This window comes from Anthonomus grandis, chromosome 3 (genome assembly GCF_022605725.1).
Source record: "Anthonomus grandis grandis chromosome 3, icAntGran1.3, whole genome shotgun sequence".
Classification (NCBI taxonomy): Eukaryota; Metazoa; Arthropoda; class Insecta; order Coleoptera; family Curculionidae; genus Anthonomus; species Anthonomus grandis.
The window spans coordinates 35,086,086-35,105,156 of record NC_065548.1 but is presented as its reverse complement, the minus strand read 5'-3'; the positions used below and the strand labels follow the sequence as shown (position 1 = coordinate 35,105,156).

At 31.7% G+C, this 19,071-nt stretch overlaps 1 protein-coding gene across 11 annotated transcripts in view; it reads left to right on the top strand.

The window, feature by feature from the left end:
• The window catches only part of LOC126734086 (centrosomal protein of 135 kDa-like), a 437,952-nt gene that overhangs the window by 46,423 nt on the left and 372,458 nt on the right, over positions 1–19,071 (top strand). The window lies entirely within an intron of this gene.

Genomic DNA, 19,071 nt, shown 5'->3' with positions numbered 1-19,071 from the left:
AAACAATTGAATCAATTCAAACAGTGATATTAAGAAGTTTTGAGAAAAACAGAAAACTGTTGTTTATTTTTTAACCTCTTGATATTTTAAATTGATTATTCGTTTTTTTATTAGTATGGTTCGGTTAAAGGTGTAAATTAATGAAATCAATGTAGAATTTTGGATTTTCTTTATTAGACAGATTTTTCAAAAAAATTAACTTAGGTCCTTTCAGAAATATAAATTTTACAAAACAGATTTACTTTTTTAGGTTTTTATATAATCCCCTAATATGGTAATTTTATTGTGAAAAACAGCCACAAAATATATACATATAATCAAAATTAAAGTAATAATATAATACATATAAAAAATAGAAATAAAACATTATTCTCACAAAGTTTAAAACAAAATCGAAAAAACCATGGTTTTCAGTTCTATTAAGATGGATTATTTAGCTTTGGATTTCTTGGTTTTCCAGGAATTTATTATGTGGGCGTAAAATTCCTGCTTATCTTCTGGTACCCATTGATTAAGGCTTTGCAAATGGGCTATTTTTGTTTCCAAAATTGGCATCAGATCTTCAGGATCCTCAGGATCCCAAAATACCAGCATGGTATTTTGGGCCATTCAATACTAAATTGGCTGTTGTGTTTCGGTAAAGCCAAATGGAAGTGATTAACACCAAAAATGCTATTAATATATTCCGATGCCCTTACATAACCTGAAGTTTCAGTTTACTGTTTCAGAATATATAATGATTAAAGGTCGAATTGCAAAAGAAGTTTTTTAAGATCGAGGAGCATTTCTTTTTTGAGATTCAGTAGACAGGCTTGTTTTTTTATAATACTTAGGCCACCATTGCTTAAAATCAAGAATCTCACTATTATTAACTTCTTTTAGTGGCGGCTCGTGAGTTTTTGGAAAGGGGAGGCTAAAGGATAAGTGCAGATAGAAAGCCCGCCGAAAGCGAAAAATTTTGCATGCCACGCCCATTTTTTACCCAATTCTCGTTAAAAGATAGTCTTGAAAATCGTTTTACAAGTCGGGTTCGATTTTACTTTTAATATTGCCTATTTTAGGTATGCTAATGTAATAATAATTATATATACATAATTAATATTATTAAATATTTAATTATTAGGTACTTTTTATATATTATTTTGAAATATTTTTTTAAAAAACAAGAAATATAATAAACTCTTCTCAGTCAACAATTCATACTTTTTTTGGGTCATACAAAATTAGCAGATTTCAAAAAAATAGTTATATTTAATATTGGACGTAAAAGTATATTTTAATGTCCATCAAGAACCAGCGCGGAGGTGAGAGTTAAGTCTTGCCAGGAATAGGAAGGGATATGGTTTATGAAATAAACAAAAATAAGGTATACATTATATGGGACTACAAAAATAGGATAATAAATAAAAAGAAGAATTCTATCATCAACTGAAACCATATAATGGTTTTATATACAAAAATCAAACAAAACGTAAAAATATTTGCCTTGGTAAAAACTTTGGTTAGTTGCTTATATTGCAGATAGCAGAATATGCTCTAAAAATTTATAAAAAATAATATTTACATATTTACAAAATTATTCTATAAATAAAAAAAACTCGACTCTAGCAAAACCATGTAATGGTTTTATATACAAAATATAACAAAAACGTAAAAATATTTTCCTTGTTAAAAACTTTGGTTAAGTAGCTTATAATGTAAATAGTATAAATAAGCTTTAAAATAATATATTATATACATACATACATACATACATATTTATGTACAAAAAATATTTTATAAATAAAAAACTCTGTTCTAGCCAAAATCATGTTATGGTTTTATATGCTGAATAGAACAAAAGAAAAACATATTTTCTTTGGCAAAAAACTTTGGTTATTATTGCTTTATATCACAAATACTTAGTAGGAATAGGTTTTAAAACTCTAAAACAAAAATATAATATACATGTTTATGTCCAAGCGAATAAGATAATACTCTATTATGTACAATGTACACTGTGTCCCAATTTGGTTGTATTTGCAGGTTATCTCTGTTATTTTTAAAGATAGAGATGTGCGGTTTTCGCGAACCTGTGTCACTTTTTTGTAAAACTTTTATTGCCACAAACAGAATTGAGATACCTTTTTTTGTTTCTGAGATACAGGGTGAAATTGAAAATTTTCACTTTTTGACGACTTGCTCTATCTCACGAACCATATAAGTTATAAAAAAAGTAAAAACTGCTATGGATAGATAATTTTAAATAAAATTCAGTGGCGTCAAATTCAAAAATTTTATTAAAGGCATTATTTAAGAGATATGACCCAAACTTGCATTTTTTTAAATGAAACACCCTGTATTTTTTCATACCAATAAATTGCGCTATTTTTTCCGATTAAAATGATATATAACACTTGGTATCTTAAGTCATGATAAATGGCCAAAACATGCAAAAAAAACAAATCATAGCGAAAAAAACATTAGTTGGCCATGAAACAGAAAAAATTGAAGTTGGCTGTTTAAAGATGTCAGTATGAAGCTGTCAATAATTGCTTAGAATTTATTTATTTCGAACGAAAGTTTTTAAGTAAATATTTTAGTATTTTTCTTAAGGGATAGAGCGTAATTTTTAAGAATGACTAATAATTTTGAAAACAGTCACAAATATGACATGATAGCTTGTTTTATTGAGTGCCAAGAAAATAGTGACAGGGCATCCGATTTGTATTTAAACAGGTATGTGTTAGTGTCGTTACCTAATATTTGCTATTATACTTAAAACAATTTTTCTAAGATATCCTGAAAGGCGTCAACCAAACAAGTCTATTTTTCGGAGAATAAAAATGAGTTTGATTAATAATGGATCATTTACAAAGCCAAGAAATAAAAATTACCATAGGCAAAATCAGGAAAATAATGAAATTGCGGTTTTAGCAAGTGTTGAGGCAAATCATTCAAATTCATGTCGAAATATTGAAACTAATGTAGGAGTGTCAAAGAGTCAAACACAGCGAATATTAAAAAAATATAAATATAAACCATACAAAGTTAACATAGTTCAACAATTACATCCCGGGGATGCGCAAAGGCGAATAGTTTTTTGCAATTGGTTTTTAGAGCAAACTCGAATTGTTCCAAATTTTGCCAGAAAAGTTATATGGTCCGATGAAGCATATATAAGTTGCACTGGAATTTTTAACCGTCATAATAACAGGCATTGGTACACTCAGAATCCATACTTAGTACGGGAACGCCAACAACAGGGCAGATTTGGATTTAGTGTATCATGCTTTATTTTGGGCACTAAAATAAAGTATGTTTTTTATGAACACACTTTAACAGCAGCCAGATATCTGGAAATATTGCAGCGGATTTTACCAGAACTTCTAGATGAGATACCGTTGGCATTTTTAAATAGCATATATTTTCAGCAAGATGGGGCGCCAGCTCATAATTCTCAAATAGTAAGGCCATTTATAATCGAGACATTCGAAGATCGATGGATTGGTACCCACGCTCCAAATAGGTGGCCAGCTAGATCACCGGATCTTTCTGTTTTGGACTTTTTTGTCTGGTCTTTCTTAAAAAACAAAATTTTTTTAAATGTGGTGCATAATTTGCAAGAACTTCAGGATGCTACAGTTCAAGCCTTTGAAGCCTTGCAAGCAAGGCCGCTTATTATTTTAAATGCCTTGCGGAGAATAACAACTCTATGCCAATTATGCGTTCAGGAAAATGGCAACCATTTCGAGCAATTTAATTAGTTTTTACAATTTTTTTTATAGGACTGTAGAATTAATAAATAAAAAATAGCTTGTTAAGGTTTTTTGTTAAATTTATTCAGTTGTTACAATATTTTTTTTAATAAAATTGCTTAAAACAAGAGTTTTTGTATCTAAGACTTTTAAATATTATATAATTAAAAGGTTTTTATTTGGTTATAAAAACTTCTATCACGGTATGATTGACATCTTTAAACAGCCAACTTCAATTTTTTCTGTTTCATGGCCAACTAATGTTTCTTTCGCTATGATTTGTTTTTTTTTGCATATTTTGGCCATTTATCATGACTTAAGATACCAAGTGTTATATATCATTTTAATCGGAAAAAATAGCGCAATTTATTGGTATGAAAAAATACAGGGTGTTCCATTTAAAAAAATGCAAGTTTGGGTCATATCTCTTAAATAATGCCTTTAATAAAATTTTTGACTACGCCACTGAATTTTATTTAAAATTATCTATCCATAGCAGTTTTTACTTTTTTTTATAACTTATATGGTTCGTGAGATAGAGCAAGTCGTCAAAAAGTGAAAATTTTCAATTTCACCCTGTATCTCAGAAACAAAAAAGGTATCTCAATTCTGTTTGCGGCAATAAAAGTTTTACAAAAAAGTGACACAGGTTCGCGAAAACCGCACATCTCTATCTTTAAAAATAACAGAGATAACCTGCAAATACAACCAAATTGGGACACAGTGTACATTATACAAAAGTTATTTTTTTGTTGTTTTTTTTTTTAAATTTTTTACTCTGGTTTGATATTAAGGGAATTCTTCGGTTTTTCATATTAGCAAAGAAGTCTATAACTTCGTCATAAAATTTGTCATTTCCTTTATAAACTCTTTTTCGATTGAAGGACGAGATATATTACTTAGTCGCATTTGGGTCATGGAATTACGGCTATAACTTTTAATTCTTTTGAGTGCTGATAAATTTCTTTCTACAGATGCCGATATTATGGGTATAGTCACAGCAATGTTAATAAATTTATACAGCTACGGCATGCACTCATTTAAATTATTTTCATACATATAACATAAAACTTAATAATTTAGATGGAGACTTACAACTCTGAAACATCTGAGGGTCACTGTAGGTTACAATTAATTCATTTTTTAATTGAATGGGATCAAAAAACGGATACTGGTTTACTAAATTATCCAGTAATTTTTGGGGAAAATCTTTGAAGTAGGATGGAAATTTTTCGAACATTAATAGATCAAAGTAATTTAATTTACTAAGATCGCTGAATCTAACCTTAATTTGTTCAGTTATTGTGTCCATTATTTCAGTATAGATTTGTATATCTATAATTTTCTCGCAAATGGGGTGAGTCAAAATTAGATTTTCGTTTTTTTACTGGCGGCTCAACATTAACATCAAGTTTTTCAAAAATGCTATGAAAATACTGCTTATGAAAACATCTTGTCGAACTTGCATTGTCTTCGTTTGGTAAGTATCTCCAACCGTTATCAAGTGTAAACTGACAGCAAACTACTATTCTATAGGCTTATATACTAGATGTGTGCAGCGATGTGCAAAGGAAAGTCATCCGTGAAAAGAGTGGGGGTTAGAAGCCAATATTCTGCACAAGGAACAGCACTGGCGGAAAAGAAAGTTCGTAGAGGCAGTTTTCATTTCACAGAATCAGAAGATCTTCAGCCAGCCAAGCGTCGATGTACCCAACATCTGGAAGCCTCTACTCTCAGGACAGTGTAGGATCTAGAGAGAGCCGTGTCCTCCCCCCAACTCTTTTAACGGATGACTTTCCTTTCCACATCGCTGCACACATCTAGTATATAAGCCTATAGAATAGTAGTTTGCTGTCAGTTTACACTTGATAACGGTTGGAGATACTTACCAACCGAAACGTCGTGTTATATTACATAAATAAGACAATGCAAGTTCGACAAGATGTTTTCACTGTACCATTGTCTACCACCTTCACAAACAATACTGCTCATCATTTCTAAACTTTTGCAAATATTCAGTCAAATTATTTAATCGATTTTTTGAAAAATTTATGTCTGAAGATTTATTTTGAAGAATTGAGAAAACCACGTCAGTTTGCTCAAAAACTAGTTTAAATGTTTCAAGCAAAAAAGAAAATTTATGGTCTGTTAAAATACACTTGAAACCCTTTGCCTCCCTGATATTTTGGTCGTCATTTTTAAAATCCTCACTGTTTAGAATAAAATCAAAAACATCTATTAATTTTTCCTTAGGTGTATGCACTGAAAACACAGATCTTGATGTAGAATTCTACTGTGTAGCATCAAAAGTAGGCATTCGGCTACCGCAAATTTCATTTAGAATATGACTTCTCTTGGTGGACTTGGAGAAAAAGGCAGAAAAATATGCTCATCGACGACATGTGACAAACTTTCAATGATTTCATTTTGAATCGTTTTTGATGTGCCCGAAAAAACATTACCTTTTAAAAATTCGTCAAATTTTGAATCGTATTTACCCCACAACGTCAAAAGTTCTTTATAGTTGCCACGATTAATCGACTCTTCGGTCTCATTCTGTCCGCGAAAAGCTAGTTCTTGTGAAGCTAAATAAAGAGTAACGTCAACAAGCCGCTTTAAATTTGACCGGTTTTCACGTACTTGATTGTTAAAATAAATAATGGCTTCTTTTTGAGCATTATCTAAAGCAGAAGCAATATTTTGTTTTCCAAAAAGCCTTAATTTACAAGACGAAGAAATAAGCTCCTTTGATTTTAAATGTCTTTCAATGGACCGAGGCAAATTTTTTAAATCAGAATATCCAGTTTTCGACCACGTAAAATATTCAGTTTGGACAGAAAATAACAAACAAGCCCAGCAAAAAAGCTTTTCTCTTTTAACCGATCCGGTCAACCAATCATATTTGCTGTAGGTACCAAGTCAAATTAAACCCGCGATTTTGTCGATTGTCTGCAGATCGCAATGAAATTAAATGGGGCTGAGGCCTGCCGAAAGTCTTAATAACATAATATTTGGCATCAAAGCTTAATGAACTAAAATTGTTTAATAGCAGCCAGTCTATTAAATCTTCAGCTTGTTTGATTTCATTTAATTTGTCCATCTTTCATCTTTCAGCAAACAAACATTAGAAATTATATGATGATTAATAAAAGAAGCCATTAAATAAGAATATCTTACCTTGCATCACTCAAATACACATAATAATAAATTATTAAACACGATAAATACCTTAAATTAAGTACCAAACACTAACATAGAGGGAAATCCGGCCGCACAATTAAATCGATGACTCGACAAAATCAAAACTAATAAATAAAACCGTTAGCCAAAACCACCTACCTTGTCAAAATTCGCGGGCAAAAGACACGACAATCACCGAAATCAAAACGACTGAAAACTGCTGAAAATTCAAAAGAAAACAAAAATCAGGTTAATCAGATGATCGGAAGCTAGCCTCCCTTGGCGCCTTATTTCGTGCGATGAAAACGGCGTTTGTCGGCGCCAAATCGAGTGCACGGCCCGTTGGATTTTGACCGCTGGAGGAGGCTTGCCTCCCTTGCTACGTGTGGCTTTTCTTATTTCGTAATGTATCGCGTTCTCGCACACGTTCTGTGTGGATGTGGATGAAGCCGGTTAGCTTTCTCTCTTTTCTTACAATTGTTTAAAAAAGGATGCGTCTTTTGAAGTCTCGTAAATTTCCATAGCCTTTTCAAATGAATCCACTGAAAAAATTGTATCATCAACGTAAAATGAACGAGCTAATAACATAGCCGTGTCTTTAAAATGTTTTTTGATTATTTAAATACTTTCTAAGCGTAGCCGATAACAAAAATGGGCTCGATGATACATCAAAAGTAACCCTTTTGATTCGATACGTCATACGATCCTTTTCTGTCAGCGATATTTGCAGAAAAGCCTTTTCTATATCCGCGATAAGACCAATCGAATCAACTATAAAGTTCAAAAGAATTTTAAGTACATTAGGCACTAAGTTTTCCCAACAAATAGCTGCTCGTTTAAAGCAAGACAGTCTGGTGCATGTGCGGATGCATCAAACACGACTCGTACTTTCGTTGTGTCTTTATGGTCACGATAAAAAAAAAAAAAAAAAAAAAAGGCATTTTTTTCCAACAGGTTTGTTACCCAATTACAGGAAAGAATATAGAAAAAAAATTTAAAAAAAAAAGAAAAATTTACCAAAATTAGTATAAAAATGAAAAATCAAAATGCTTAACATCTATGCACTATAACAGACTATCTATATACATACTAGAAAGACTCTGCATCACCTATTTACTTAATACCTTCTATAATGGACATTAAACTGTCAACAAAAATATCGAACCGTTCATCTAAATTATTATTAATATTATTCTGACACATTATATTAATAGGGGATTTAAACAAAATATTAGTCCTAGCGGGATTTACATAAAATAGTCTAAAATGCCTAGAGTTTATTCTTGGTACCCGAAAATTTAATCCAGCCAAAAGGGTGGGACAGTCAATCTTGTTATGAATAAGGTTATATAAGAATTTTATGGAAAGAATTTCTCTTCTTTTTGCTAATATCATCTATCAGGTGTATAAATTGGGTACCAAATTAGAGATCCGTATTCTATCTTTGAGCGTATGTAAGTGAAAAAAAGTAGTTTTAAAGTATTAATATTTTCAAAGTGCCGACAGTTTCGATAAACAAAACCCAACAATTTGGCAAAGTCAGAAACCATTTTTGCTATATGCTTAGCGAAACTTAATTTTGCATCATAAGTAATTCCCAGATCAATCGCCTCATCTACTTTGGCCAACAGAACATTATTTGCTCTATAGTCAAAATTGATTGGCAACAGTTTTCTAGAAAATGAGAGAATAGAGCATTTATTAACATTTAAATATAGTCTATTGACATTGCACCAATTCTCTACTTTGTTAAGATTTACCTGAAGGAATTCGCAATCGTCTTCAGTATTTAGTTTTGTGAACAATTTTATATCATCCGCAAACAGTAAACTCTGACAAGACAGTAAATTGGCAAGATCGTTTATAAATAATAAAAAGAGAAGCGGGCCCAAGTTAGATCCTTGCGGAACTTCCGAGCACACTTCATATATAGGAGACTTAAAGCCTTCATATTCAACAAACTGTTTACGACCTCGTAAGTAAGATTTTATAAAAGCAACTAAATCCGTAGAAAAACCAAAAAATGTTAGCTTATGAAGAAGTACAAATTGGTCAATTTGGTCAAAAGCTTTGCAGAAATCAAGGTATATTACATCAACCTGACCTCTATTATCCAAATGCTGACACAGATACTCATTTAGGCAAGCCAGGTTTACTGTACAGTAGCGATTTTTGATGAAACCGAATTGATTAGGTGCTATGTCTAATTTGACATGGGCATATATTCTATTATAAAGAAGTATTTCAAAAAGTTTGGAGAAATTACATAAGATCGATATAGCTCTGTAATTTTGAATGTCGTTCTTCGGTCCCTTTTTGAGTATCGGGGATATTCTTGCAGTCTTCCATTTATCGGGAAATACTGTTGAAGACAAGATAAGATTAAATATGTGGGCAATAGGCCCTGATAAAGCGCGAATACAATCTTTAACGATAAGACTTGGTACTCTATCGGTACCGGAGGTCAACTTACTTTTTAGTTTATTAGAGGCGGTGACAATTTCATCTTCCGAAAAATTATAAGAGCAATTTAGAGAGTTGTTAATAATCTGGCTCGATTTAATACCAACATTAATACTAGATGGGTCCGACTCAATATATACGCTTTGAAAGAAAGTTCCAAATGCACCAACAATTTGCTGTGGATCTTTTATTGTACGATCCTCAAACAGCATTACTCCGGGAATACGCGAAATTCCTTTCTTCATCTGCACATAGTTCCAAAAATTGGAGGGGTCTACATTAATTCGATTTTCAGCTGTTCGAGAAAATTCTAAAAAAGCAATCCTAATTTGTTCTTTAATATTGCTTCGAACTATTTTAAACTGACTTTTATAATAATGAGTTCTGTATTTCTTGAGTTTTTTTCGAATTAAATTCTTTAGTATGATATTCTTTATGATATCAGAATTAAACCAGACTGGAAATTTATATTTTTTAACTATTTTAAGCGGAACTGCTTTATTAAATATTTCGTTAAGTGTACTGTAGAAGCTGTCGCAAGATACATTAGGATCAAAAGAGGCAAACACCTCCTGCCAGTCAGCAGCTTCAATTAGGCTATATAACATGGGATAATTAGCACGTTTAAAATTGAAACAATTCTGTACCAGTAAATTGTGGGTGAAATTAAGAGTCTGAGGTAATTTACCCTTAAAATTCATAATTAATGAGGGATGATAAGAATCACATTCAACAAAAGAAAAACTACTCAAATGAACTTCACACTCGGACAAATTGGTTATCACGAACTCCAGAATTCTTCCATTGACATTAAGGACGTCGCTACATTGTACGAATTCCATTATATTCATAAAAGCCAAAGTTGATCTCACAATAGAGGTGATTTCCTAGTCATGCTGGTGACTAGGAAAATTGGGGATATTAAAATCACCTATTATAATTATTTTCTTGTCACACAAATATTGCATTGTTTCAAAGTAATCGTACACCATATCATAAACCCATTTGCTACTAGCAGGAGGTATATAGACAATAAATACAAAGCACGTAAAATGGTCAAAGGACAATTGCGCACCTACAATCTCGATAGAATATACAATTTGAAGCAAATCAGATAAATTTAGAGGTAACATTTTAAACTCGCGTTTAACAACTAACAATAACAATACACCTCCACCCTTCGACAATCCAGTTCTGTCTAGACTTCGGTCACATCGGTGTACATCGTAAATGTCCGGAAACAGTTTAGAGTTCGCGACATTATTTTGTAAATTCGTCTCTGTCAAGCCGATAATGTCCATTTCCGCTAAGCAAACTTCATTGTAAAACGGAATCACTTTTGAATTTAAACCGCGAACATTTTGATAATAAAAATCTATAGCGTCGGGATGGGAAATCAGGTGCAGCTGTTCAGATGAATCTACGAGTGGTTTCTGGAACCCCTTGTTAGGCGAAAATTTTTCTTTTTGTTGAATTGTGTTTGAGAAGCGACGAGATGGATGTTGCATATACCTCCACTTCTTCACATATACTTCCTTAGGCCAATTCTCAGCTTTAGTAATTACGCTACGATAAACGGGTCTATGTGGCATAAAGTTTTGGTTTTTAACGCCCACCAAAGCACCAGAAAAATTTGAATCTATTGTTGCGTTCAGTTTCCACGGCAATGACACTTCATACCGCCCGTTTTTAAATTCAATATTATCGCGCATACAAACTTTGGTAAAATCGCTAATTGCAGTTTCGTTCGCATTGATACCTAATGTCTCTAATTTCGACAACCGAAATATGTGCTAAAATAATAATCTAAAACCAGATTAAAATTCACAAAAAAGTCATTACCATTCGATGTAGCCTGAGACCCATGTAAAGTCCAGCCAAATTTAGTGTCTACAGTCACCAGCTCATTGGATAGTAGTTTTGTGTCACCTGGGACAACTTTCCAGTTATCATCTGCACCGATGAGCAACGTTATGTCACCAGTGTCACTTTCACCGATCCTAACATCCGCTAATATTTACACTATTATTATTTTTTAATATAAAAGTACGAGCCGGTTGTAAGTAAACAAAAAAATAAAGGTAAGACCGCACTAGGCAACAGTGCACTGCAGCGGAGCGACGACGCAGACAAAAATTATTTAATTGAATTTATATGACATATCCCGCTCCACGCTGCGCGACACGCCACTGACCTTCAAAGTTAACTTTTCTACCAACTCTGGCGCGCTACGCCGTGTCGCACCGTGTCGCGCATCTAGGTTCAACTGCCGCTAGTGCCGTATACTGTATAGCAAGTGACGCGGTACTGCACGTTATTCTTGTTTGCCGCACAATAACCAAACAGTTTGTAAAAATGTGATCGACGAGGTCTAATTAATTAATTTAATAAGTCAATATCCCGAGTTGAATGATCTAAAAAATGGTCATTACATGAAAAGCGGCAGCAAAAGTAATATTTGGAGATTGCTATTTCCAATCTTTCTTCTTCCTCACATAGCAAAGACACTATTATCGTTGATTGAATATTTGAGAAGATACGCAACCTTATGGGCTAAAGCGTGACCGCAAATATGCGTGAAAAATAGATGGCGATTCTCTCCAGTATGCGCGAAAATAATTTCGTCCGTCGCTTTTCATTAGTAATCGGCCGATCATCCCTGAGTCGTGTGGGAGAGTTTTTGCACAGGTTCGTGTTTGCCGTATTGCAATTTGGTAGTTGTTAAAAATTTTTCTTGGATATCATAATCACAAATAGATAGATATATGTAAATGTGTTTAGTTTGTGAGACAGTGGCTCCTTTAGGCAAAATTAATCAGTGTGCGTATCGTGGGTGCAATAATGTAAGAAAATGTAAAAACAATGTTCTCGGTTTTTTCAAATTTCCGATTTTAAAACCAGTGTTGCTTAACCAGTGGATAGTTAATATAGGCAATGCGGAAACATATGTTATGGATGAAAATTTATTAAAAAACAAAGTGGTTTGCGAGAAACATTTTGACAAAATATATATTGCAGTAAGTAATAAGCGAAAGAGACTTTTAAAATCAGCTGTACCAATTTCATGGAAAGGTATTATTTTTGATATTTTACTGTTTCCTTCCAAATTAGTGTTATAAATTTACTCTAAATTATAGAACCGGCCTTTAGAAACACAATATCTTTGCCTGATACCTCATGTAACGCTCAAAGCCTTGAGAGTTTAGATGCAAAAGTTTCATCAATAAATTGGGAAAATGGTAAGTAAAGAATATTATAATATTACTTAAACTTGACACTTTATTTTTTGTAGGCAGATTTTTTTGACTGTTGTATTAAAAGTACATGAATGGGTATACTTTTAATGCTCATTCTCGTGCTCGCATTACTGAAAATATTCCTATTTGCCCTTTTGCATATTTTCAAACCCTTTTACAAGTTGGTGAGAAACCTTACCTATTGCGACAATAAGTATTATAATATTATTATAACTATAATTATTATTATATATTACTTACATATAGACAGGATAATTCTTTTAATGCACAAATGTAAATGGACGATAGATCTCATCATTTTAGGATAAAAAGTTTGTTTGTTTTTTAGCAAAATTTGGAAATGCCTATTTATTTTAAAAAAGCTTCGCTTTTCAAAAAAAGTTCTACAGCAAACAAATATTTTAAATTAAACAGGCCACTTAATTTGCCAACTAAAAGATGTTAAAGACGTATCACAAACATTTTTGGGCGGGATAAAGATGCTTTTTATAGGATATTACTTTTTATTTATAGGGTCCGCTAATTATTTTTTGGTTTGAAACTTTTTTAAAGATTTTAGATATTAGAGTAAATGTTTCAAAAAGCAAATTACAGAAATGTAACGTTACAGGGAAACAATACAGCAATTGTTCACAAATAAATATAAGCTATTTGCAATACTCTATCCTTGTAATGTTTTTGTTGTAGCGGACACCATCAAAACTTATTCCAGAAAGAGAAATCCAGCAGTTGACGATGATAATGATGAGGCAGATATAAATTTATTTATTTATAGTGTTAAGCGTTTATGTACCACCCCCGAAAACCCTGTAACTGAAAAAAAAGAATTATGTAAAATAACAAGCCCAGAACGACAGGCAAATGAACTATGTCAAATATCAAGTCCCTCATCCACAAAATCCGATACAAAAAAACAGTTGGGTGCTGTACATTTTAAAATAGATGTTTTAAAAAACCAAATTAGGGCTAAAAGAATGCAACATATCCGTTTAAAAAGAAAAAGAAATGTAAATACAAATATTTTTAGGGTTTAGGGAAGTTGCTCTAGAATGCTTAAAATTTTGTTTTGTTAGACAGAAAAAAGTTTGTTTGGCCAAATGGCAGTTTGTCTGAACTTTGTGTAGTAAGCAGGGTTCGTTTCTCGGTCCTATTTTATTTCTATTGTATATAAATGACCTGGCGTCTCTCCAGATAAGAGTATTCTTCACTATTTTTGCAGATGACACCACTATCTTATGGGCAGACAATAATAAAAGCACATTAACAAGAACAATTCTAAAGATTTATTAATGATTAAACAGTGGTTTGATGCTAATTTGTTGTCTTTAAACATAGATAAGACTAAATTGTTAAGTTTTTATTTTCAGAGCAGTTCATGATTCACAACAAAGAATTGGAAGTAAATAACTTTAACAGATTTCTTGGAATTGTTATCGATCATAAACCTAAGTTTTATGGAGATATGTCAGGAGGCAAAAACTGGCTAGACGATGTTATGCTATTAGAGTGGTTTTAAATGAACTGACATTGATATCTGCAAAAACGGTCTATTTTTTTTTTTTTTTTTGTTGAAAGTTGGAACTTACTTTCATACAAAAATACCTACAGTATGGTATAACATTTTGGAGTTGCATTAGTAAACGGCTTTTTGACTCGATGTTTGTTTTTAAAAAACAAGCCATTAAATATATGTGTCATAAATCTCCACAGGACATGCAGACCCCTATTTAAAGATACTTTCCTTGTGTTGCTTGTTTATTGTTGAGTCTGCTTGCCTAATATACAAAAAATATAAATTGTATCTTCAAAATAATGGCTCATAATATCAGAAAAAAATACAATATTCCAATGCCCATCCCGAAAAGTGAACTAAGAATTCTCTTATTTACTTGAGCATAAAAATTTTTAATCATTTTCCAAATGTCAAAAAGTCTCTAGAAGTTCTCCTCGCTTTAAAAAGTCCTTAACGAAACTTCTTAAAACCATGTATTTTTATAGCCTTAGAACATTGAAAGGCTAGAAGTAGCATGCCGTGGAACTATGGGCAGGTTTGTTTGCTTGCAACATCTCTGATACAATGATGCCAAATGCTTATAGAGAAATGGCAAAAATCACTTTATAATATCATAAAAATTTTCAGTTTTTTCCGAAAACTTAAAACAATACTACTGCTCCCCTTTAATAAAATATCAAGCATTTTTTAAAAATAAATTTGATAAGATACTCTATATTGAAGTCAATATACGTAAAATATGAAAATAAAGTACGAAGAAACGAGAAAACGTTAATGGCATCGCAACGCCGCACAGTGACTACTTTTGGCAATCTAGGGGAACCAAAGTATTTTTTTAGAAAAAATAGTTCATTTAATTTTTGCTCGAAATATTTTAAAAATATGCCGAACTCGCATGAATCCAAACGAAAAAGCAAAAAATTATAAGTTCTTATCGGTTTAATTGATAAGAATGTAAAGCATTTCTGAAGTGTTTATGTTATAGCAGTTTTTATTTGCAATTTCAAGTAGTTGTAAAAGGCTCGTAGTGAAAAGTGTATTGGTTTGTTGTTTCGGTTCCTATTTTATAAAATGGATGTAGGTATGTACTTTTGCAAACAGTATGATTTTTTTAAAATTTGAGTAGCGTTATATAAGATTTTAATTTTTTTTATTAGATATGTCAAAATTTTTTAAATTTTAACAAATTGATTACAACTAGTCATATATTTTGAGTCCAGCAGATTCCAGTAAAATTAAAAAAATTTGTATGGTCCCTCGGCAATGTTCTTTCAAATACAAAAATAAAAATTTGCAACTTTTTGCAACTTTGTTTTTTTTCTCAATTTTTAGATGAGGTTGTCATTACTCACAGAAACCTGTTTGATGCTTGGCGCACCGAGAAATCAAAAGATATCAAAAATGAAGCAATGTATACATATTTTCTGTCAAGATATAATGTGGATATGCTTCCAGAAGACTCAGAAAATTCAATTAAGGAAAAGCTAAAAAAGTTAGGATACAAATTTGCTGAAAAGTGGGAAAAAAGTTATCGAATTGAAAAAAAATTTCTATTATTAAACTTCAATTGGCTTAATCAACAAATAAATTTTGATTTGAATGCTGAGCAAGCTGAACAACCATCAACCTCAAAAATGGGAAGACCACAGAAAAATTTTGAAGAACTTTGTAAAAAAAATAAAAGAAAAAAAATAGAAGGATTACTCCAGTCGCACTCAAGAGAAGAAATTTTGTATGCGGCACAAGTGAAACTTTATGCAGAGGGAAAAAGGGATGCTGCTTTGATAGTAAGAAAGGTTGCCTCTGAACGAAATACCGCTGCCACAGCACTAAAAAAAGCCGAGCAAAGGACTTCAACTAATAATAATTTTGAAAATTTCTCAAAGAATGAGGCATTGGCCATGTTCTTAGATGGTAAAATGAGCGGGAGGTCCTATATAAGCATCTATCAAAAACTAAAAGGTCGTGGTATAAAACTGTTACCCTCGTATGATAAAGGTATAATTGAGGCAAAAAAAAATTGTTATCCTGAAAATATTACCGTGACAGACATTTCTGCAGAAATCATTCTGCAATCGCTGTTGGATCATACCATAAATAGGCTTTGTACCGTTCAGAATAAAGTTCTTAATCAATTTTGCAATGGTGATGCTGAACTGCAACTTTTGTTAAAATGGGGTTGCGATGGAAGCAGTGGTTATACTAACTACAAGCAACGTTATTTAATGGAAAATTGCGAAAATGAAGATGACAGTGCAATTTTTGTAATTTCCCTTGTTCCAATTCGATTATCTTATGAGTCAGAGGGCAAACAATATATTTTATGGCAAAATCCGACTCCAGCAAGCACCCGATTCTGCAGACCAGTTAAGCTTTTGCAAAAAAAAGAAACCGAAGGACTTATTATAACTGAAACAGACAAGATTAAATCGCAAATTTCACAGTTAAAAAAATGTTCTTATGATCTCGAAAATAATAATACTGTAAGAATTACACCAAATCTTTCCTTTACCATGGTTGACACAAAAATTTGTAATTCCCTTTTGCACATTGCATCACAAAAGTGCTATATTTGTGGCTGTGGACCGAAAGAAATGAATGACCCAAACAAATTTTTAAATAAACAAGCCAAGTCAGAAGTATATAGTTTTGGTATATCTTCTTTACATGCACGAATCAGAACAATGGAATGTCTTCTTAAAATATCTTACAGATTAGAATTCAAAAAATGGCAAGCAAAAGGAAGTGATAAAGAAATAGCAAACAAGAAAAAAGAACAAGTGCAAAAAAGATTTAAACAAGAATTAAATATTTTGGTTGACACTGTAAAGCAGGGTTTCAGATCCAGTAATGACGGGAATACGGCCCGTAAATTCTTCGACAATCCTGAAACTTCAAGCCTAATTACTGGAGTGAACCTGGAGTTAATAAAAAAATTTGCAATACTTCTTCAGGTACTATCCTCTGGGTTTGAAATTGATCCAGAAAAATATCAGATTTATGCAGACCGAACTCTAGCTATGTACTTAGAACACTACAGTTGGTACTATTTGCCGGTGACTGTGCATAAAATCTTGGTACATGGCTCAGCCATCATAAAAAATGCGTTAATCCCAATTGGACAACTATCCGAAGATGCGCAAGAGTGCATGCATAAAGATATTAAGAAAGTGCGAGAATACAACACCAGAAAATTTTCCAGGAAAGCTACAATGCAGGATTTAATGCATCATCTTTTAGTGGCATTAGATCCAGTAATAAATAGCTTTAGAAATAAAACTAGTAAACCTTTAAAACAGTTTTCACCTGAGGCTTTGGGTCTTTTAAAAGCACCAGATATGGAATTGGAAAGAATTTATGAGAGCGATATCGATAGCGATAATAATAGTGACAGTGAGACTGATTAAGTCTTTAATTTTTATTGAACTTTTTTTTATATGTGCAGAATAACTATTTAATTTATTTTACATACTATTCAAGTATCTATTGTTTTCAAACCAAAATTTTGTAGCCAATTTTTAATTTGTGTTTAGACTTAAGAAAATATTTATCTTTTTTGTAATATGTAAGCAAAAGAATAATTATTATGTAATTTATTTTAGCTTAGAATATTTTCAATTAATAAAAAAAATATTGAGATATTTTTTGTTTTATATTAAAAAAATGTAAGCTTAAAACAGTGGTTCTGGGAGGGGTGTTTCAGGGGGGAGGGGGGTGGGGTCGTTGGGTATTTTTTTAAAATAACCTAACTATTATATACCCAAAAAGTATTGGAGGGATTTGCTTTTTAAAAGAGTTAATTTTTGAGCACTAGGAGGGGGGAGGGCTTGCCCCCTGTGCACGGTACTGCTTAAAAATTACTTCTCTTTACTAATATATGCATAAAATATAAATTTGGCACACAAAAATTGTGTCTATTACAAAGTAATACTTTTGTTCCCCTAGATTAGCAAAAGTCGTCACTGTGCGCCGCTCGAACGCATTGTTGACGCCACCGATACAAGCACTCTCTACCAGTGACGTCGTCAACAAATATTTACCTGATAAATTTTTATTAATTATTATAGAGTTTAAGTATAAGTAATATTACCATTTATGAGCTATTTATGTGTTTTTTTAACGGACTTCGTTAGAGGAAGGTCCTAATAAAAGGCAACATTTTTGTCAAAGCATTTTTATGGAAATAAAATATTTTATTAATATAATATTATAGATTTCTTAATAAACCATGTTTTAAGACACAAATTTTTAACATTTTGCAAAATTTTATTATTGTTATATTGGACAAAACTCAGTTTTACATCACTTACTTTAAATCTTTAAGACAGTATTGCTTCAGCGGAAAGAGTTAAAACTACAAGGATGTTCAAATTGTGAAGGAGTTGCAGGTTTTTTATAGGTTATAAGATTTTTATTATGAGTATTATTTAGCCTGTACAATGGTTTTGAGACATTTAACGGTGACCTATATAATACCTAATACCAATTATTATATCATATTAATTTATACTAAAAAACAAAGCTTACCTAAGAATAAAGACTATGTTGTACAATAGATTAGATTAGATAGTTTATTAGTAGTAATATGCAAACAAGTACTTTTACAAGTCAAATAAAATAAGAAATAATGTTATTATTTCTTAAGTATTTTAATAATAACTTGAGACATCTAATTCAATTTCTTTGGCGCAAATTTGTTTGTTGCAATCTTCGAATTTTAATTGTTTGTTCTTTTTTTTCCATTATTTGGTGACAATTGATTTAGCTTTTAAAAAGTCCTCAGGATATCATTTTCATTTTACCCTAGAGTAATATACATAAAAATATAGTATTACCAATATTAAAAAGAAAAAATTAAAAAAATATATTATGATAATCCAATTGATCAATAAAATGTATGTTATTATAAAGAATCTTTGAA